This window comes from Equus asinus, chromosome 7, assembly GCF_041296235.1.
Source record: "Equus asinus isolate D_3611 breed Donkey chromosome 7, EquAss-T2T_v2, whole genome shotgun sequence".
NCBI classification, from domain to species: Eukaryota; Metazoa; Chordata; class Mammalia; order Perissodactyla; family Equidae; genus Equus; species Equus asinus.
The window spans coordinates 59,130,922-59,153,813 of NC_091796.1; the positions used below are offsets into that span (position 1 = coordinate 59,130,922).

Consider the following 22,892-nt stretch of genomic DNA (forward strand, 5'->3'; position numbering starts at 1 on the left):
TAATTTTCTTGCTGGCATGTGAATTGCTGTGAGGGACTCCGCTATGTTCTCAGTTCCTTTTTAAGAAGTGCAGTGGCTGCCCTACAGCAACAGTCACGGAGACGCCGTGACTTCCTGTTGCCTGGCTATGCTTGTGGACCTAACAAGATCAGAAGTGAAGCGTCCTCAGATGGGGAACCATACTTTCTCAAAAAGGACCCTGTAAACAAACTTTGTGTTTGCTCTGTGGTTTCTTTAGTCTTCCCTCTATTAGGAACATCCTACTCAACTTCCTGCTTCTTAAAAACAACAGAAGTTTTTACATTTTCATTTGACCGCTATGTCAGTCACATGTTTCTAGTGCCGTCATGGATTTGTGTTTACAGATGATTGAACTTGGGTTTGTGTCTTAGCCAAGTTCTGCGCAATCATCATCAGTGTGGAGACTTAGCATTCATTTCATATCCAGAATGGCCAGACTTCTTTACTCCACTCAGAAGCAACGAGGGCAGTCCCCCCACCCCTGCCCCTGTTCTTTGACGAGCGCCCCATGGCCGCATTCTCTTTTGGAAGGAGATGTGATAAGGAAGTGAGTAGGGAAGAGTTCTGTTCAGAACTCAAGTCCTAATCCTTGGCTGCTAACTTCAAATTATACAAGAAATCCCAAGTAGAATTTCTTTCTTTCTTTTCCAGTTTTACTGAGATGCAACTCATATACAGCACTGTGTAAGTTTAAAGTGTACAGCATTATGATTTCACTTACATAGATCATGAAATTATTACCACAAGAGGTCTAGTTAACATCCAGATCTCACATAAATACAAAAAGAAAAAAACAGTATTTTTCTCCTTGTGAGGAGAACTCTTAGGATCTGCTCTCTTAACAACTTCCATATATATTATACAGCAGTGTTAACTACAGTCATCGTGCTGTACATTACATGCTAAACTTATTTATTTTATAATTGGAAGTTTGTACCTTACCACAACCAAGTAAATTTCCAAATGGGAGGGAAGAGACAAAGCAAAATCCATTAGGAGGATTATGATAGATTTGGCCTACTTCAAAATTGACTTCCAGTGATTCCAGAAATTGATATCTTCTTGGAAAGCCAGTTATATCTCTTAGCCCAGAGGTGCCAACGCTATTTCCAAAGAGAGAAACCACAACATTTGTGGACATTCTGATTTTCTCAGCATTTTTCACACTACCTGTAAACTTCTTACCTGGGGTTCGTGTTAGAATATTCCCACTCAGTTCTGTGATTTTTCTGTACTCTGTTAATGTCCAAGAATAAGACGAGATGGACTTGAATTGAATTCTTTAATTTTTATTAGACAACACTACTTCTCACTGTTTTTCCAACATTTTCCATAGATTTATATTTCCCAGCCAAGCTTTTTTCCCCTATTACACACCATCAAAAATCTACTTTGTTTAACCTACTTTTTCAAAATTCTCTTTGTGTGTACGCACAGAGAGTAAAACAGAGAAAAAATTCAAGGTGAGCATTTAAATTTGTTAATCAGAAAACACATTTATTAATCAAGAGAAGTTGGGTTATGCTCTTGCCACAAACAACAAAATCAATAAAACAAACAACAAAATCTCAATGTCTTAACACGACAATGGTTTATTTTTCATTCAAGCAAATTCTACTCCAGATCCAGGCATCTCTCCAGAGCATCCGCCCTCCAGGCCGTGACTCAGGACGGCAGGCTGAGAGGCCGCCCCTCCGCGGTCAGCTCAGCAGAGGATGCAAGTGCTGGAGGCCTCACCATAGTTAAATGCTGCTGCACAGAATGGTAGTCTTCCCGTGTGCCTGGAATAAGAAGAGAAACAGATATGTAAGGACACTAGAAATTTCTGCCACACATAGATAGTAAATGTGTGTAGAGATGAGAGAATGACACCCTCACTCAAAAAGTGTCCTAAAACTAGCTTAGATTTCTAGCCATCCAGAACAGCACTATCCAGTAGAAATATAATGCAAGCCATTAATGTGAGTCATATACATAATTCTAAACTTTTTAAATAGCCATATGAAAACTATAAAAAGCAACTAGCAAAATTGATTTTAATAATATACTATACTTACCCAAATATATACAAAATAGTATTCTTTTATCATTCAATCAATATTTTAAAATTAAATATTTTGCCTTCTCTTTTTCTTTTGCACAAAGTCTTCAAAATCCAGTATTTATTCTACCCTGATAGCACATTTTAATTCAGGCCGCATTTCAAATGCTCGGCAGCCACATGTGGCTGGTGGACAGCACAGAGTAGAAGCTGCTTGAATCATAGAGGAGACTATGTTCACTGACCACTGGTTTGCCAGATATTTGTGTATATTAGCATATTTAATCCTCACAACACTGCTTTGAGGTAAATAATATTATTTCCATTTTTAAAACCAGGGCACAAAGTTCTGGAGTAGTCAAATAAAATACCCAGGGTTACCTGGCTGACAAGGATTGAGCCAATAATCAAAACTGCGTCTAACTCCAAAGCCCACGCTTCCTCAGCTTCCACCCACGGAGAGTGGCAGAGTTTAGAGAACAAATCAGGAATTGAAGCACTGTTTGGCGATGGTATCCTGCCCCACAGCCTTATTGTTATTTCCTCTAGAACTTGTTTAATTTCATCTCCTCTATAATTAGGACTCAATAGAGCCCGTATTTCATTCAGTATTTTAAAAAGCAAATCATTTCTCTAGCTTCTTAAATGTGTTCCTTCTCAGGGCTGGATGTGGCAAGAGAGGAGCAGGAGGAAAGAAACAGAAAGGGCGAGGCGGAAGGTGAGCCCCGCCCACAGGGGAGGAGAGGCACTGACATCACTTCTCTAAATCTTAAAGTTTTAAATGGCTGAAAACAACCATTTCACTCTATCTCATAATTTCGTGGGTCCGGAGTTCAAGCAGGGCTCGGCCGATCTTTTCTGTTCCACATGGCATCGATAGAAGTCACTCAAGGGGGGATGAGCTGGTCTGGATGGTCCAAGCAGCCTTTGGGCAGGATGAACAGAAGGCTGGCTCAGCTGGGACTGTCCACCAGAGCTCCCGTGTGGCCCCTCGGCATGGCACTCTCGGGGTGGTCGGAATTCCTTCATGACAGCTCAGGGACCCAAAGGAAAGTCCCAAGATGCTGGGTAGAAGCTGCAAGGCTTCTTAAGGCCTGCCCTCAGAAGTCACAGAACATCACTTCCACACGTTCTATTGGTCAAAGAAATCATTTAGGCAGATTCAGGGGGAGGGGAAATTAGACTCCACTTCTCAATGGGAGGAGGAACAAAGAATTTGGAATCATCTTTAATCTACCACAAGCAGAGAATAAAAACAGAAGCTTAAGCAAGAGAGACATTTATTTCTCTCTCATAAAAGTCTAGATGGAAGCAATCCAGAGCAGATATGGGATGTCAAGGTGTCAAGGACCTGCGCCCCTTCTGTCTTGTCATTCTGTCTGCCTGGAGTATTTGTCTAGAGTAGAGATTGGCAAACCAGAAGCCAATGAGCCAAATCTGGCCCTCAGCTTGTTCTTGTAAGGAAAGTTTTCTTGGCACACAACCATGCTCACTCACTTAGCGTGACTGCTTTCACACTACAGTGGCAGAGAGGAGTACCTGTGACAGAGAGTATATAGCCTGCAAATCTTAAAATATTTACAAACTAGCCCCTTACAGTAAAAGTTTGCCAGTCCCTGGTCTGAAGGGATTGCCCGTATTACTGCTGTACACATGGGAGCTGCAAAGGAGGCTGGGAAATGCCTTTATTCTGGGCAGCCACATCCCATCAAAAACTGGGACTTTTCTATAATTATAGAAAATGAGGCATGTATAAAGCAGAGCCAACCCACAGACGCTGCCGCCTAGGCCCCGCCACAGAAGCTGAGAAGTTAGAAAGTCAGACAAGCATCTAGAGGACCCAGCCACAGGCAACAGGGGCTAGTCCAGGTGTTCACTCTCATCCTGACGCTGTCCTGTCGGGTGACTGGAGGAGGACAAGCAGGAATCCAGGCCGGGCGGAGCGGCGTCAGCCTGGGAGTCTGTCAGCAGGCAGCTGGGCCCTGCTCTGGACTTGTGCGATGGAAGCTTGGGTAAGCACATTACTGCAATGAAAAGGATGGGATCTCAGTGCTAGAGAGGCTGGAATAAGTGTCCGGTTTCAAGAGCAAACAGGAAGACTGAGGGAAAGACGGAGACCCCTGTGATCCCACAGTGCCGAGAAATGGAAGCTGGTTCTAGCCCCAAGGGGGACACCTGGCTTATGAGGAGAGGAGCACAAACTTGGAGTCAGACGTGACACGCTGAAAGTTCATGGCCCATATTCCTTAAAATCGTCACAAGGTCTGTGTGGATCCTTAAAAACCAGGAAGTGTGGAGCCAGCAGAGGTCATGTGTCCCCCATCTTGAGGCAAGGAGACGCCAGAGTCCACGAGTGAAGCAGGGCCCCACAGTTTGTCCTCATCAATCCATTTTCCACATTTACACTTTTCTTTTCAACCACTTCAAAAAAAAAAAAATGTCCAGCAAAAAAATGGTGCCAAGTTTAGAACAGGTAGTCATTAGCACGAGCGAAATTGACATTGATCACAGATCTGTCCTTTTGGGGTTTCTTTTATATCTTCAAAAGCCCAACCTTCCTGTCTCATCTAGGACATTAAAAAAGATACCCAAGGAAAATTCTTTCAAGTGTATTGCCACTGCAGCTAGATGATTATTATCCTGACTATTAATTACTGTTATGGTTACTACTGGCATGATTTCTACGTTTTTCTGTGTGCCCGTCCAATCCCACATCCAGCCACTGCAGCCGGCGCTGTGTTTCGCCTGGGAAACAGATGTCCACACACTGATCTGAGCAGCCACAGGCACTGAAGGCAGCAGCCACGCGGATCTACTCACAGCTGAGCGTGCTGGAGGCAGGTGACGTGACCGGATCAAAGGCAGGTGAGCAGGTTCACATCCCGGGAGGATTAGAGAGCACAGGCCTGGGAGCTGCCGAGGAAGCCTGGTTTCATGAAAGCCTTTATCCCAGTGATGCCCAAGACAGCTCAGCCTGGGAGCAAAGAGAAACGTGCAGAGTGCGTTGAAAAGAAACCAAGCCATCTGCCGTGATCCGAGAGAGCAATAAGACAGTCCTCCAAAGGAATTTAGCCCCAAATCAGAGAGTGCACCCGGTCCTGTCAGGCATGCCAGACACTAATTGTGCCTTTTCCTATAGCATTTGGTTTATATTTTTGTGCCAAATGTTTTACATTCCACATTACATTGGGGTCCCTGGTACACATGTCTCTTTCTCTCCTGCTAGGTGGTGAGCTCCTCAAAGACAGGGCCCAGGTCTTTATCTGGTTTCTCCCACACTGAGCATAACACAGCAAGGTTTAGTAAAAAAAATAATTTAATTCAATTAAAACCAAAAGGAAACATTTTTAAAGAGTTGTATTGAATCTGGGGTGTAACGAAAGTGGCAGTTTACTGCAGACTGAGGAGGAAAGAGTCCAGGAGGGAGAGTGGCTGTGGAGACCCTCAGCAGGCCGGGGTGTACACTCAGAGCACACCTCCACATGGACACAAACACACTCAGAACACACCTCCACATGAACACAAACACAATCAGAGCACACCTCCACATGGACACAAACACAATCAGAGCACACCTCCACATGGACACAAACACAATCAGAGCACACCTCCACATGGACACAAACACCCTCAGAGCACACCTCCACACAGCACAAACACGTTCAGAGCACACCTCCACACAGTGCAAACACACTCAGAACACAGCTCCGCACAGCGCAAACACGCTCAGAGCACACCTCCACACAGCGCAAACACACTCAGAGCACACCTCCACCAGGCCCAAACACACTCAGAGCACACGTCCACATGCACACAAACACACTGGAGCACAAGTCCACATAAGTGTAAACACATTCAGAGATGCCTCCACACAGAAGCCAAGCCTTCCCTGTGGGGATATTCGGCCCTTCCCGAGACGTCTGCTCCCTGCCTGTTAGAGCTCCCCTGACCCCTGAGAGGGTGGCCACTGCCCTCTGAGAGCCACTGTCCATGTCGGGGCCTTTATGGAAGGTGGGTGTTACAGGAAGTGGGTATAACTGTGACAGTGCTGGGGCTGCCTGTGCAGAGAAGGAGCTGGAACTGGTGGGGTTCAGTTCAGGCCCATGGCAGCCTGGTGTCAGGGCTCTGAGGGGGCCAGCCAATGGTGGGGCACCCAGAAACCCCAAACGCTACAACTGGAGAGGTGTGCAGGCATCCTGGAGCCACAGCCAATGTTTAGAACGAGGGAGGCAAGCTCCGGGTTAGGGGCATAGTATTGGAATCTACATCTGTGTTGCCAGTGCAAATAGTATAAAATTTTTAAATAAAGGAAATGTGGGGGAGGGAGAGATCTCACCTACGGCACTGAAGAAACGAGTCAAGACCAATGCGGAACCCGAGCTGCTGTGGAGATGAGCTCACAGAGCACAGAGCTCCCTCAGCATCCGGGAACCCCAGGGAAGCTGGTCCAGCGCCTACAGGTGAGAAAAAGCAATCAGCGGCTTGAGGTGACTTTGGGGAGTGACGGGGCATGAATCAGGGTAGACTAATTATTGTAACAAACAACTACCAGATCGTAGGGGCTCGACCCAACGGAAGTTTGCATTTTGCCCATGAGGATCAGAAGAGGAGATAGGGATGGTTTGGGGTGTTTTGACTCCTAGAGTCATCCAGGAACCCGGGACCTACTCTCCTCCATCTTTCGTCTCCATCTTCACCTCTCAAAGTCTCCCCCTGGGTTCTCTACATCTGGTCAGAAAAGAGGAGAGAGCATAGAAGATCACATTTTGGAAGTTTTTTAGCATCTAGGCCTGCCAGGCCTCACTTTTGCCCATGTTGGCCAGACTCAGTGACATGCCCGAGGACAAGTCTTGAAGGAAAAGGAAGTGGGAGTGGGTGAACACCCAGCGGGAGGCAGGTCAGAGCAATGGCTCCTGGAGAGCAGACGAGACAAAAATTGAGAGACCTGAGGCCCGGGAGAGGGAAGAGGCCCTACAGAGCAGGAAAAGGTCAAAGAACAGGAAGCAGGAGGACACTGGGCACAGTGGCCCACAACCGAATGAGTTGGGCCATTCACCAAAGCATCTCCATGTACCAGGACTGGACAGGACAGTGCCACAGATGGTGTTGGGAGAGCGAGGGCAAACAGACTTTGCAGGACCCAGCAAGGATGCAAGAAAAATCAATAGAGACAACAACAAATGCAGGAGACGAGGTGCAACCCCATCCACCTAAGGTCCTGTGCTGTGGGCATCTGGCAGCGAGTGACTCCCACCAGACAGCTGCTGAGAAAAGGGAAGAGCTGGTGGCTCAATAGAGTCTGGGAGGCAGAGAAGAGAGACCATGGAAAGAAAGTGCTGGCCACTTCTGAAACTCAGCCTTTGTAATCAAGACTATAAGGAAACCGGGAAGCAGTAGAGAGAGGTCTGCACAGTCCTGGGTCTGTCCCATGCGTGTGTTCATGGTGGCTGTGAGGGGGTGGGGTCTGCAGACTCGGGTGCCCATCACCTTGCGGGGGTCTCCAAGGAACAATCCACACATGTGTTGTGTGGTGCCTTCCTGTCCATAAACTCTGAACGTGACTTTGTATTTCTCATGGTCCCAGAAACATCTGGAAAAGAGCAGAGACCATGCTTAAAACTCATAACCTGATGGAAGTTATGAAATATTACAATTGTTATGTCCATTTTGGGGGAAAGTTCGATTGGAAATAGACACATCATCCCTTTCTTGAAAGGTCAGCTGAGCCAAAGCACCTCAGACAGAAATGATTTCTCAGGATACATCTATGGAATATTTTCTGTCTTCAGCATCTCAAAAGTCCCAGGTAATTTAAAGGCAATTAACCAGAGTCTCCCCTCTGATTTTAGTCCAAATTTCAAAGCTTTTCTCATCCAAACTTGTCTAAAAAAGAGCTTCTCCAAAATCTATTTGCCAGAATTTTCCATGTAACAATGGCCAAATCAAGACAATGTTTTTGAAACTTTGAAAGAAACCAGGTCATTAATGGTACTAAGCTTTGTTTCTCTGCCAGCCAGCACGGCAGAGCACTTAGGGAAGGAGGAGCAGAAGGACTGCGTGGACCACAAGCTCTGTCCTTTGAAGTGCTGTGGAGCTCTAAAGGAGCCCCCGAGGGTGCTACCTGTGCCTTGTTTTGTTGTAGTTCCCATTCGTTACAGGCATTTCTTCTTCAGCTACCTTCAGGCTGTCATAGTGCCACCAAATGAGACTCCAGAAGTGGTCAAGTGAGGGCCACTTCCCAGGACGAAGCCCCCTTTCATTCTTTCCCAACCCACAGAACTCATATAGGCTAAACGACATGAAACCAGAGACACACTCCTGGTGTGCACCCCGCTGGGTCTCAACTGGGGCAGTTTTACCCCTCAGGGGACATTTGGCAATGTCCAGGACGTTTTAATCGTCACCACTGGGGGAATGCTACTGGCATCGAGGGGGTAGAAACCAGAGATGTTGCCAAACTTCCTACAATGCACGTGTGCTGGCTCAGGCTGCCAACAAATACCACAGACTGGGGCGCTCAAATGGCAGAAGTAGATTTTCTCACAGTTCTGGGGGCTGGAAAGTCCAAGAGCAAGCTCCTGCAGGGTTTGGGTTTTGGTGAGAGCTTTCTTTCTCGCGTGCAGACAGCTGCCTTCTCACCATGTCTTCACATGGTGAACAGAGAAAGAGACAGCAACCTCTTTAATGTCTCTTCTTATAAGGGCACTAATGCCATCCTAATCGCCTCCTAAAGGCCCCACTTCCAAATACCATCACGTTGGGGGTGAGGACTTCAATATATGGATTTTGGGGGGACACAAACATTCAGTCCACAACAGCACACAGCAAAGAATTACCCAGCCCAAAATGTCAATAGTCCCAAGGTTGAGGATCCCTACTGCACCGCAAAGCGCACCGTTGCTGATGCCCACAGACCACCCTGAGAGAGTTACTCCTCCTTGAAGTCGAAGCTACTCACACAGCCTCTCATCAGTTGAACTACCTTGTCAAGGAAAGTAATCTCGTTTATAATCTGATGGAAACCACTGACTGTCACAAATACATCCAGTGGAGGTGTCATACAGGAAAGCTCCCTCCTCGGTTTTCCGGAGCAGAAAGACTGCCACCGTGTGAACTTATACTCACATAACTGGGAACTTCTTCCACCGCCCCTTAGAGAAACAAGGGACACTAACGTGTCGCCTACGTTTATTAATGTCTCTGATTTTAGTTCTCTCTTGTGAGAGGCTTGGTGGCATGGCCATAGAAATAGTGAGGGGCAGGTGAGTGGATACGTGGGAGTGGGCAGTGAACGTGAAAATCTTTGTGTCATGAGTGTCACATGACCTCCGAAGAGCACGCACCATGGTCGCGGCACTGAACAAAGTAGACAAAGTGACTCTGTCGTCAGCCATTCCAGGGCCAGCACGATGGAAGCTGCTCCCGGCCCAGCGGCAGGGACCCCGCTCACCAAGGCTTATCCAGCTGCTGCCGCCACTGATGAACACCCAGTCTGCCAGCAAGAGAGACTGACGCTGAGCTCCCTGTGTGACACCATTTCTCGTGTCTTCTTCTTAGTGGCAAGTTGACTATGTGAGGTGTCGTTCATCCTGGAAGAGCCAGTGGTTCGTTCTCACAGGAATAGACCTGCATTCTGGGTTTAGCTTTGACTCTCCAGTCCGCAGAGCCTCAGCCAGCTCCACTATCCAGGGGTTATGCAGCATTGGACCTGGCAAGGGAGCCCACATAGGAGAGCTTCAGGCCCAGGGACCCACAGGGCGGCACAGAAGGTGTGGGACGGGGCCTACGACCATGAGCTCCACAGTCTGCATCACATATCTCACCTCCCAGGTGGAAGCATTGGAACAGCCTGCTGAGGGCACAGCTGGAAGGCCAGCTCAGAAGGAACACTCTGCAAGGACAGGGTGCTACTCCAGGGACACAGGGACACACCGAATCGAAAATCTTTATGTGGCGCCTCCAAATGAAGAATATATGGGTCCAAGAGTCAAGGGGTAGAAGCAAAAGTGGCCCCACTTGCTGTCACCCCCAATGACACACTGGGGGAATGTTTATTTCCCATGCCCACAAGCTGGGCTCTGCAGGGCAACAGGTCTTGGTCCCCAAGTGGGCATACTTTCACCTGGGGACTATCACTGGAGTCTCACCAAATTATGAGCTTGATGGCCACCTGGACAATCAAGCAGAGGAGCCACCACCCTGGTCATCAGGGAGAGGCTGAGCACTGTTACACATGGTCTTGCAGGTGACCCACTCTGGCCTCCCTGTGTGCGTTCTTGCCTCCGTGTGACTGTACATGGACGGGAACAGCAAACCTGGCTGGAGAACAGCACAGTGACAGAGACCTTGGGTCCCTCAGGAATGAGGGTCTGAGTCACGTCACCGGGTGAGACACCAAGACTGCAGAGGTTGTGGCTGAGGGCAAGGGGACCCCAGACCGAGAGCAGAGGCGGTAAACCAGGAGCCCCAGCGCAGCAGTGGGCACTGTAATGTCTCCCATAAATCTCCCTCTAGCTTCCCCTGAGGAAGAGAGGCCCACCAGAGCACGGAGGAGCTGCTCCCCAAGAGTACAGGGAAGTCTGTCGAGCGGCACAAGAGGCAGACAGCGGGACACTCAGACACACGGCCCAGATCGCCGCTCAGGAAGGACTTACTGCCCATTGGCAGGGAGCATGGCCTGGGCTGCAGAGAATGGCCTCACCTGAGGTGGCGCCAGGCCGGGGCAGTCCCCTTGACCAGGCCGGCTGACTGACAAGGCTGGCGCAGAGATGAGCCCCTGAGGCCGACTCTGGCTCCAGCGCTCCCTGTCGGGTGGGCTGAGCCTTCGTCAGGCCTGCAGTGCAGTCCAGCTTTTCCTTCTGCCCAGTCCTGCTTCTTCACCTTTCTTTCCACAGGAGCTCCTCTTGCACCCCATACTCAATCTCAGTATCTGCTTCCGGATAACCCACCTGGAGTGCAAAGCCCCGGATTTTGTGTGGGAAGTTGTTCCCCCAGTAGCCACCTATCCAGGAGGGTGGGAAGTGGGGAGGGGACTCTGTCTGCAATGGCCCACATTGAGCCCAAAATTGTTATTCAAGGGTAACTGATCATCAAGGACGGACTGGAAGAGGTGCCGGGAAAGGGCAGCCTGCAGCCTGAGAGGTGCTTGTGGAAGGGCAGACATCCTGAGACGCTGATGGGGGTTGGCAAATTTTCTCTGTAAAGTGCCAGATACTAAGCATTTTTTGGCTTTGCATGGACTCTGTTGCAACTATTTACCTCTGCAGTTGTAGCACAAAAGCGGCCACACACACTAGGTAAAATGGCTTGGCTGTATTCCAATAAACTTTACACACCAAAATAGGCAGCAGGCAGAATCCCCGCATGGCCCATAGCTGCCGTCCCCTTCTCCTCATTCAGGGCCCATTTGGATGGAGAAGGGGTAGACCCACTGCCGGAGGATGAGCTCTCGTCTTTTCAAATAACTTGCTGGTGCGAGTCCTTCCTCCGCCTCTGCCTCGAGCCTCCTCCAGGTAACTTCACCATCTGGAAGAGGATCAAGGCTCCTAACCCCGCAGATGTGGTTTCCAACTGTTTTTGACCACAACGCACAGTAAGAAATACATTTTACTTTGCAACCCAGTACATACATACACTACTCAAGACCCGTAATTATCAAATGGTGGCTTCAAAACATTAAGGGACAATGAAATATATTTGAAATCAATTTTTTAATTGAGATATAACTCACATATAACATTATATTAGTTTCAGGTGTATAGCATAATGATGTGATATTGGTACATATTGGGAATTGATCACCACAATAAGTCTAGTTAACATTCGTCACCACACATAGGTACAAACTTTTTTTCTTGTGATGAGAACTTTTAAGATCTACTCTCTTGATTTAAAATCAATTTGATAAAATACTGAATAACAGTATTTGACTGAATTAATGAAAAGATTGAATAGAAATAGAAGAGAAAATACCACAGCGCATAACGTGTAGGAAGGGCAAGTATGGTTGCATGAAATTCTTCCTGAAGTTGTATGTGTTTAAAAGAGAGAGAGAGAGAGCATGTTACCAGGACAGGATGTGAAAGAATTTATTAGGGGAAGTCAGAGTCAAAAAAGTTTAAGAACCACTAGCCGATAGCCATGACTCCCAACCTGCTCCTCCCGAGGGTAAGACGAACCATGAGCAGATTTGCTCACAATTTACACTTGAATAATACATCAAGAAAACTAGCTTATCCATTATCCAGCAATCCTTGTCAAGGCTCCTTTTCCAAAAACTCCTCCTCTTCAAAACCTTTTCTTATTCTTTTTAGGTTTTTAACACTCTCTTTCGGCCCCTCTTCAATGTACTTTTTATCACTCGGTTTCCAATGGAGAGCTCAGGTATCAATTGTGAGACCTGCTGTGATTTCATTCGGGTTTGATTCATTCCAGCTGTCTGCTCTTTCAAGCGTCAGCATGCTGGCAGTGTCTCCCTGGAGCTCAGGCCCTGGGGCTGCGGAGAGCCTTTGGGATCAGACTTCGGATGGAAGAGTCTCACTCTGACTTGAGAGCCTTCTTGCTGAAGTGTCCGTTCCCTGCCCCCACCCCTGTGAGGCCAGGCGTGTGTCTGAGCAGATGACCAATAGCTGCGACAGCAGTCAACACAGACAGCCTCAGGCAGTGTTTCTGTATGATGACTGGCTGTGCATACTTGGGGCGTTTCCCTTCCTGTTCAAGGCTGACACTGGATTGGGTGGCTGCATGTGCCCCAAGTGCCCAGAACCATGCCCCTGAGCATCACCACAGCAGGGCTTGGGGCTTACACCTCCAGGGGACACTGGCCCTGCTACTTCATCTCTGTCCCTCATTCCATTCCTAAGCAGTGGCTCGCAAATAAGTGCTCAATACATCTGTGCATGTGGATGGGATGAGGTGCCCATTAGGGTATCAGAAGTTAATTACGAAAATGTATGAAAGGACTTCCAACCCCCACCTAAGTACTAGAGAAAGGCTTTTCCTAATCAAATGGAGCTTATAAATTGCCTTCCAAAAGATTAGCTAGCAGAATGGGTAGGAAACTTTCCAGATTCTCTGTGGCCTGGGGTATATCTGATCATGCTTCGCTTGCAAGTGGTTGATGTCATGTACGGCAGTAGCTCCTTATGATGTTAACAAGCATGAAAGTATCTAAACTCCTGACCCTACCGATCTGAGTACATTTCAACTCCTACTGAGATACAGAAAATTAGACCTTTTGTTTTTCTCCCTTCCCTTCCTGATCACCTCCCTTATTTTGATAAGACCTCATTTCAAAATGCCCTGAACAGACATATTTAATCTCACCTTTCATTTCAAGAAGCAGGATTCAAGGAGAGACAATCTGTGCCTCACCAGCAAAGCGGGTGGTCCTGTAACATGAAAGTTACCAACAGAAGTCTCCAACATTCCCCCAATTACTTTTAGCTTCCCTCAGACTCATTGCTTAAGCCAGAGCTTTTAATCCACATACCAACTCATCATTAAAAGTTGGCACAAAATGAAGTAAACAATTATTTTTCATGCAGGGTGAATTTTAAGATGCACAGACACAACTACTTTGTCTTCTCTGTCTGAAACCAGATGAAAACAACTGTCTGGCAATGAACAACAGCAATGGAAACTCTCCTGCCCTCACAAGGATGTCAGCATGCAGGACAACACCCCCTCCTGAGTTAAGGGCACGATGCTTTTTCCAAGAAAATGCAGCCTGTCCAAAGGGAAGCTCAGGCCAGCCTCTGTGCTCAGATCTAGAACACAAGGGGAGAGAGAGCTCAAAACTGATACCTCAGAATCCACTCTTGACTAGACATTGGCAATCAGCAATCCAGCAAATGCGCTCAGTTTGGGCAGGTTGCCATTTTGGATGTGGACATTTTTAGGTTCTGTAGTGAATATTAGGGCTCATTCTTGGAAGCCAATAAATGTTTGGCATCTGAAGGTTTTTCCTCTTCATTTTACAGAGCTGAACGATGATATTAACATCATGAACCTTAGCAAAGCTAACGACCCTCCCCTCCTGCCCTGTTGAAAGTACTGTGAGGGCTTGCCATGGATGGGTATCAGAGCAGAAACAATCTTATCACTAAAGCAATTTGTGTCTTTTAGACAGTCTATGAGGAAAAAAATGGCATTTTTCACATGCTCAATACACAGACTTAAAATGTTGATAACTCTTGCAACATCATGCAGTGGGAGAGTCGGAGCACGTGAATGTTGGTGGTCTCCCTAGGGACTGGAAGAACAAAACCCCAAGGAGGGGAGCCAAGTCTAGGGAGATTCCAGCAACGTGCAAAGGATTCCTTTGCATGACTTTCTTTGATAAGCCCAGCTCTGTGAAATCAAAGTGACTTCCTGGTTTGCCAGGCCCATGGTTGGCCCCCACACTAACAGTGGCTATAGTGATGCTGTATAATGTATAGTGATTACATTATAGTGATGTAAGAATCCCTTCTGCAGTAGGACTTCCGTGGCCCTACAAGAAGGGAGATCGCTTCCTTGACTCCTTGATCATCAGCCAAACACCCTGAGCTCTCCCACAGAGCAAGCACTCTGGACGTGAGCAGCAGCACCAGCTAGATTAATCGAGTCAGGAAGAGAGTTTGGTCATTTCAAAAATTAACTCCTTTGCACCTTTTGGTTTGCTTGACAAAAACAGACCAGGGTGAGTCTCACAATGTCTTCTCCTGTTCCCCCATGTTATTCTATGGGACTCAGACCAGTCAACCCATCTACACGTGTGAAAACAGTTCCCATTTAGGAAACCTCTGTTTCTCTTTTATAGTCTTCCAAAAGTCAATATAGACTTTCCAGGCCAGATACAACTCAGCTTGAGCATTCACCACATTACTCATCAGATGTGAAAGAAGTCCAGATCAATATCTAGTTAATGTTTACCCTGTTGAATCTGCCCTATGACTGATCTTTTCATGTGCTTTCTTCTTGAGAGATGAAAACTAAACAGAAACTATTTGGAAAACACAGGGGCCTAAGTGGACAGCTCTCTCGGCAGGGGGTGGGGGCCCCACCAAGCGGGAATGATGTTTGCCAACTTGGCCATTCCAGATTTCTCTGACCTCCGCTGTCAGCACTTCTCCAGCTTTAGTGAAAATTCTATCTGCAACTGACAGCATCAGTCAAAGGCAAAGGACTCCCCAGTCTCGAGTCACTTCAGGAAGTTCTCCGTTGACTTGTCTCTGTCCTGTCTTTGCTGTTGTTTTCCTACAAAAATGAAATATATGTATATTTATACATATATATCAAGAGAGAGACGATATCAGGATTTATAAAGTGACCTTTATAAATTTACACACATAACCATGGCAATCAATATCTAATTACAAGCTGTGGCTGGCACTGTGAGAGGAAATGTGATACAGGATGAGACTGTGTAAGGCGTATGTGGTGGGGGTTGAAAGGCTTCTCCAAGGAAGTGATGAAGTAGTAGGGGAAGCTTTTCCAGGAAGAGGAAACATCACTTGTAAAACCTACCTGACAGGAGGGAGCATGTTTGAGAAACTGGAAAGAAGGTCAACGTAGCTGGAGTGGAGAGGGCAAGAACAAAGCATCATGTGAGACAAGACTGCAGAGATAAAGAGGACAAAGTCACACCCGGCCATCAGGCCATGCAGAGAATCAGGCCCAGTTCCCTAGCATGAGCAACTGAACCATGGGCTGGGGCTCTGGAGGGGGCTGAGATTTGGGACACACAAGCCAGATCCTTGGCCAACTGAGTTTGAGGTCGTTTGAATCATCCCAGGCAAGATGTCATAGAGGAAGTAGATATCTGTCTAAAGCCAAAAAGAGACACTGCAGCTGGAGCTGAGCATTTGACAACCAAGCCTCATCTGTGGCCACTCACCTTCAGAGCTCTCAGGCTCCCGCCCAGCAGTGCAGACACACTGACCTACTTGCAGTTCCACAAGCCCTCCGTGCCCCCTCCTCTGGGGGCCGTGCATGTGCAGACGCTACATTCAGACACCTGTCCCCAGCCTCTGCTCGTGCATTGCCTGCTGATCCCCTACGTGTCCCTCAGGACTGGCTTAGACAACAAGCCCAGCAGAATGTGCTCCCGAAGCACCTGTGCTTACGCTAGAGTTGGAGCAATCCTCCATACTGAGGCTGCCTACTTTCCGGTCATTTCTCACCACTGGGAGTGCTCTGGGGCACATGCTCAGCAAATATTTGTTAAGTGAAAGAAGGATGAACCCTTTAATTATTTACCCACAGAATCAAGAAGTTCTACAAACCCCAAGCAAGATAAATATAAAGAAATGCACACCTGGACATATCACAATAAAACTGCAAGAAATTCAAAAGACAAAAAGAATCTTATGATCAGCCAGAGAAAAAAGACACAGTAACTTCAAATGAGCAATAGTTAGACTGGCAACTGATTTTCAACAGAAAAGCAATGGAAAGCAGAAAAGACAGAAGGAAATTAGCTGACAACCTGGGAGCACACTGTACGTGGTGAAAATACTCTTCAAGAGTAAAAGTTAAATAAAGACACTTTTATACCAACAAGGGCCAAAGTATGCAAGTGGCAAGCAGACCTATACCAAATGAAATACTTTCTTCTGGCAGAAGAAAATGTTCCCAGATGGAAGGCCAGAGACAGTAAATAGTAAATATAAGGGTACATGCAAATGAGTACTGACCGTATAAGGCAGTACTTGTACATGTCGGAGCAGAAGGGAAGGAGACACTTCTCCCAGAGCAGGATAGGTAGGCATTAGCTATGAAGCTTGGAAAAGGAAGGAGAAAGGAAAAACACATTTAGTGAGAATCTTCTATCTTCCAGATTTTTCCACCACCTGACTACTATTCCTAGGGATAAGGACTTCAGTGTCCAAGGATTCTTAATACATTGTAACCTTATAAGAAAAAATTTATGAAATCCCGTTGATTCTACAGAGGGAAAAATAACCCAATGACTCAGGTCAGCTCTGAGTCTTCAGCAGGGTCTTCTCTCCCCACCCTCCCCGAACCCTGAGGAGGAAGAGGACAATCTCTGCAGGGGCAGCTGGAAACTGAGAGTCTAACCACTTGATCTCCTGCTTCTCCTTGGATCTGCCCAGTATTACACTCCACAGTTCCTCATTTTTCATTTCTTCCCCATTGCCAACATTCACAGATTTATTTATCCACGAGGTCTTAGTACTAGAAGGGTCTCTACTGATCCTCTCATCTAACTCCTTTTATAGAGTAGGAAACCGAGACTCAGGTAGGTAGTTGACGGATCCAGGCCACCAGTAAAGTTAGTGCCAGGGTCACAACTAATACAGATAATGGCAGCCCGTTGTTGACTGTATGTGCTAGGCATTGTCAAAGGTGCTCTATATACGTTATCTCACTCATTCTCTCACCACCATAGAGTCAGAATAGGCTAGGTTATGCTGGAAACAGACAACCCCAAATCTCAATGGCTTAATACAACAAAAGCTATTCCTCGCTCATGCGAAGTCCTCTGCAGATCTGAGTGGCTCTCCACGGCAGCTGGGTTCCATGTGTGGGCTCAGTGATCCAATCTTAGGGCACCTCCATGTATTCTTGGCTCCCAACCCTCCCACGGCAGGGGAAGAGAAAGGTGCGACACGAGCACCAAAAATAAAATGCTTTTCTGTTAGCCAAAGGAAATCACATGGTCATGCTTATTTCAAGCAAGTAGGAAATTGGCTCTCCTAAGAGCTAAGAACTCAGGTGCTGAAAAGGAGTTCTCCAGTCCGGGACGATCAAACGTTAATGCCTGCTTTAATCATCCTGTTCTTCAGCATTCTGAAATTTCCCTGCCTCTGAATTATTCCTAACACCACCAAAAATAAAATAAAATAAAATAAAAATTTAAGAACTCACTAATACCTACAACTTTACAACCCTGAGATTTATCCTCAATTCCTCTCTCTCTCTCTCCTTCACTGTCCACCTCTTATTTACTAAAACACTACCTATAAATAGCTCTTGAATTTGCCCCATTCCCCTAATGCAGCCGCCTTGATCAGGTCAAGCTGCCTTCTCTCCTGGACTCTTAGCTCTCTCTGGTTCCAGCCTCACCTCCTTCTCCACTCTACACACTGACTCCAAATCAGAACCTTGAGCATACTGTGTCTCCTCTTAATGCCCTCAATGACTTCCCATTGCCTCAATGCAAAGTCCAAACTCCACATGGCATAAAGATCCTCCATGAGTCGGTTTTTTCTTTCTCCATCCTCATCCTCACCTGCCCCACCCACTCCATGCTTCTGCCCAAACCAACAACTGCTGTTCCCAATGCACTGGGAAATACCCACCATTGTTTTGCTATTTTTCCTCAGCTCTAACTGCCTGGTTAACACCTGCTCATTGTGTAAGCACCAGCTCTACTCTCTCTCCATCTCCGTGTTATTCAAAGGCCTGAGTCCTGCACACCTCTGTATCCCAGGGTCTAACAGAGTGTCTGACAGAGTAAGTATTTTTAAATGTCTATGGGGCCAGCCCCGTGGCCTAGTGGCTAAGTTTGGCACGTTCTGCTTCAGTGGCCCTGGTTCAGTTCCTGAGCATGGACCATTACCACTCACCCATGGCCATGCTGTGGCGGCAACCCACATACAAAATAGAGGAAGATTGGCACAGATGTTAGCTCAGGGTGAATCTTCCTCACCAAAATAAATAAATAAATATCTATTGGCTCACTAAGAAATGAAGACTAACTCTTCCACTTGGCATTCAGAAGCTGTGTCCCCAAGAACCTAGGTTCTTATTCACAGTTGATAAAAATAATAGTAGAGAGAACTAACATTTATATGATGCTTACAACACACCAGGGACTATTTTAAGTGTTTTACATGTACTAACTCACTTAATCTTCCAACAGCCTTGGGAGGGAAGCACTATTTATCATTTCCGTTTTCCTAGTGATGAACCTGGAGCACTGATTGGGAAAATGACTTGCCGCAGGTTACACAGCTCGTATGTGGCAGAGCTGAGACACAGACTCATGCTCTTCATCTTACTGGCTCCAGGGAGAGCTAAGAGCTATGTCCTGGTCCACACAAAGACCCTCTGGTGGAGGCACCCCCTATTCCATATTGGCCCATCGTGCAGTGTACCTGTCTCCCGAAAGCAGGGGAGGGTGATCATCTCTCCAGTTCATGTCATTCCCTCCAAATCCAGAAGGGACAAGGGTAGGTGTTTGGCTGATTACGGTAGAAGACTGCTTTTACCATACCATCTCTCAGCTTGACCAAAAGGTATGCCAAGGAGATGGGTAAAGTTCACGAGAAAAGGATTCAGCCTGCATCTAGTAACACGAACTGACACATAAGTGATAACTATGCAGCAGAGAGTCTTCTAAGGACATACATGTATTAATCCATTTAATCCCTACAACAACCACTATAGAGTGGATGCTATCACTAGCCCCACTTTATCAGAAAGGGAGATAACATACTAACATACTCTGATCATGAATGACCCTACCCAAGGTTACCTGACACTAAGTGGCAGGGCAAGGATTCCCACTCAGGCATTTGGCTGCAGAGGGTGCAGGTAGAACCTAGCCTCTCCAAGATACTGGCCGAGGTCATTGCAGGCCACCAGCCAGGTCACTTCTGATCCACGAAGGCAGCTTGCCAAGCTCACCTCCTGAGCCTAATGTTTTCATCTTCCTTCCCCTTGCAAGCTCAGAGCTGTGCTGCCCTGTGCCTTCTCCAGTCAGCCCTGCCCGGGCTGTTCTCCATATATACCTCCATTTGTGATCTCTTCTCTTTGTTATGGAGGAAGTCAACTGCTTTTCCTCCCATTTAAAATGTCCCATTAAGATGGCCCTTCCAGGGCTTTCCTGTCAAACTGGCTGATTATCTTCCTAAGGTTATCAGGAATGAAGGCTGAGGGTGGGGAGTTGCCCCAACCTTGTGTCCAAGGAGATTTCCTCTGCTCCACCTATGCCAAACTGACACTATTTGAAAGGATCTGTCAAAATGCACATGTGTATTCTCATTAACTTGCTCCCCGGAATGGAAGAGTGAGTTAGGGAGAAGTCCCTTGCTGGGTACACACTTCGCAGGTTGGAACCCCAAGCTTTCCTCTAGCTTGGAAGAGTGACGTCTGGAAGCAGTCCACTGCCATGTTTAATTAGAACATTCAAATCACTTCATAAAAGACCCTGGAGAGAGAGAGAGAGCAGACGATAGTTACCAGGCCTGTCAACATTGATCCCAGGCCACCTGTATCCATCTTAATTTGTGGCCTTTCACATAGCTGATGACTAAAGAGACTTCAAATGAGTTTTAACCCCGTTCTCTAGGATTTATGAGGATATGAATCTTAATCTCACTTTCCCACTGTTATCTCTGAGTGACTGGACAGATAAGAAACCAAACTCATGTCAAATAGTCAAATAGTCCCAAAGTTTTCATGATGTTTTGGGAAGCATGAACCACAGCAGTTAAGATACGTTTCACTGTCTGCTTTTCTCTCACATGGCAAGAGGTGATCAGGACATGCGGGGACGTCCTCAAGCCCCATCCTCAAGTCACGCTGCAAAAACCCTCTGGAGGAAGTGTCTCTCCTCCGAGGTTTAGGGATAGAGTCTCCCCTCGGAAGTCCCCTCTCCTTGCCCTTGCCCTTCTGTCATGCCTTCCTGCTGAATCACCGAGGGTGGTGTGTAAGAGGAGATGGGCAGGCTTTGGGCAAACACAATTACAATATTCATGTTAAACTCACAATAGGCATGGTTAGTTAACCAACCTCTGGATTCCGAGTCACACAAAAAGTTCATCATGCAAAGCACATCGATGCCTCTTTTACCATTTTTCGTTTTGAAGGTACTTTTGACTTCATTCTGTCAATGATATGAAGATGTTCTGGAAGCACTAATAGACTACGGATGTCGTAGCACAATCTCCATTTCTCTGGCTTAGAATCTCTTGACTTCATGCACATTTCGAAAAAGACACATTGATTTCATATTGAGCTTTGAATTTGGGGTTGCTGCATTCTCTTCTCTTTATTCCTATAAGTAATCCTTCTTCTCTGATTTTTGTTGTTTAAGATCTGAAGTTACCTACTCTTTCTTGAACTTGACAAAATAAATTACTCACAGGATACAGCCAAGTTATAAACAGTATTGTCATCATCTGGGGAGGCAGGGCAGAGATTCCCGGCATAATGAGCTTAATTCACTGGAAATAACAGAATATGTCTTCTAATGTTTACACAAACGTGGCCTTGGCTACTCCCCGACTCTGCATCATTCCAGACACAATTCAGCAAAGAGAAACTCAACCTTCCGACATTTTATTGCATCCAAGAGACACTTTTATTTCCTATGAAGCCTCTTCTCTCCATCTTAAGGAACAGTGTAAAATAGAAGAGAAAGGTACAGACACAGACTGGTGGTCAAATCTTGGCATCACCACTCACTGCGTGTGTGACCTTGTTAAAATGGCCTAAGCCTCAGTTTGCTCATTGGTAAATGGCAATAACATTACCTGCCTCACAAATTATTGTTACGATTACATGGGATAAAAGATGGAAAGAATTTACTCAGCACAGAGCCTGGGATATGTATGTGTTAATAAATGCTAGTAGTAGAAGCATCCATTTGAATGTTCTGAAATAGATTATTTAGCCTTGGTCTTTAAGACATTGAGTGTCATGACGGCACACACGCACACACACACACACACACACACGCACGCACACACCCTTCCCAGTGCTACTGCTGTCATCCACCATTGGTTTCTCTTCCTCACTGCGCATTCTATGGTTCCCTGACCTAGTGTTGTGGTTTCTCTTTTAGGCTTCCAGGCAAGGGGATACCAGGGTTTGGGGCTTCTAAAAAGGTTCTTCCTTCAAGTGACAAGGTCTGCATTAGAACATGCTGACATCTTCCTGGTGAAGCTCCTTCTTGGTGAAGGTCTCCCAGTGACACTCAGACACCATTTTTCAGAAGAAGCCTGGCAAGAACAGGTGAAAGCAGACTCCTTCTTCGTGGAGAGCAGGGCAGCAGGCGGGTGGTGGTGAGCAGCCTCCGTCCGGGGGAGGGAGACAAGAGGGCGACCCCAGCTGACCATCAGCAAGCCCGCATCCTCAGCCCCAGATGAACAGCTCCACATCGATTTGCTTCCTGTCAGATTGTACCCTTTACGCAGGACACAGTCACTAGAAAGCGCTTCTTTTCTCTGCCCATTTCCTCTTCTCGGCATGAATTCCCCCTTTATGCAGACTAGCTCTATGGTCATGACTGCGTCCACCACGAGTCAAAACAACCAGGCCTTCCGTCTGAGAAAAAAATCCGTTTCGGTCTATTCTATGAAAATTGCACAGATCTCAAATTGCTTTTTTAATCGAATTCTGTACTTTTTGACCAGTTTGTTTATACTTTTGCATCTTTCCTGAATGGTTTGGAGAGTTTTTTATATATATTTAAAACCATAGTGCCAAAATTGAATTTTAAAAATAAAGATGAAGGAAAATAAGAAAAACTAGTAAAAGCGAAGCCTGCCTTGGAATTAGTCCACCAGAAAGCCCTGCAGAAGTGCTCGTTTTCAGATCAAGACTTGGCTCTGCTCAGCCTATGGTCAAGGCAAAGCTCAGGCCAAACAGTAGAAACGGAGTCCCACAGACAGTCAATTTGCAGCGTTCTTTTCTACTCACGTAAAAACTGGCCAGCGCAGCCCGGTGACTGCGTTCTTCTCAGGTGATCAGCCCTATGTAGGGACCTCTAAATATCCTTTAGCAGTGTTCCTGTCCCAGAGGGAACGAAAGGCCAGAGGGTGACGTGGCCCCTGCCGAGTAGCGGGAGGGTCTGGTCAAGCTCTCAGGAAAGGGT

General features: G+C 46.6%; 2 long non-coding RNA genes across 2 annotated transcripts in view; one reads left to right on the plus strand and one right to left on the minus strand.

The window, feature by feature from the left end:
* Positions 1-22,892, plus strand: part of LOC123286833 (uncharacterized) — a 28,399-nt gene that overhangs the window by 1,003 nt on the left and 4,504 nt on the right. Inside the window, exon 2 of the long non-coding RNA XR_011504551.1 lies at positions 4,782-22,030. This is a non-coding gene — a long non-coding RNA (uncharacterized lncRNA). The remainder of the gene's footprint in view (positions 1-4,781; positions 22,031-22,892) is intronic.
* LOC123286834 (uncharacterized) lies at positions 1,389-20,931 on the minus strand. The gene is made up of 4 exons (XR_006529632.2): positions 20,807-20,931; positions 6,399-20,222; positions 4,883-5,036; positions 1,389-1,802 (listed from the first exon to the last, which is right to left on the minus strand). It is a non-coding gene; the product is annotated as an uncharacterized lncRNA (long non-coding RNA).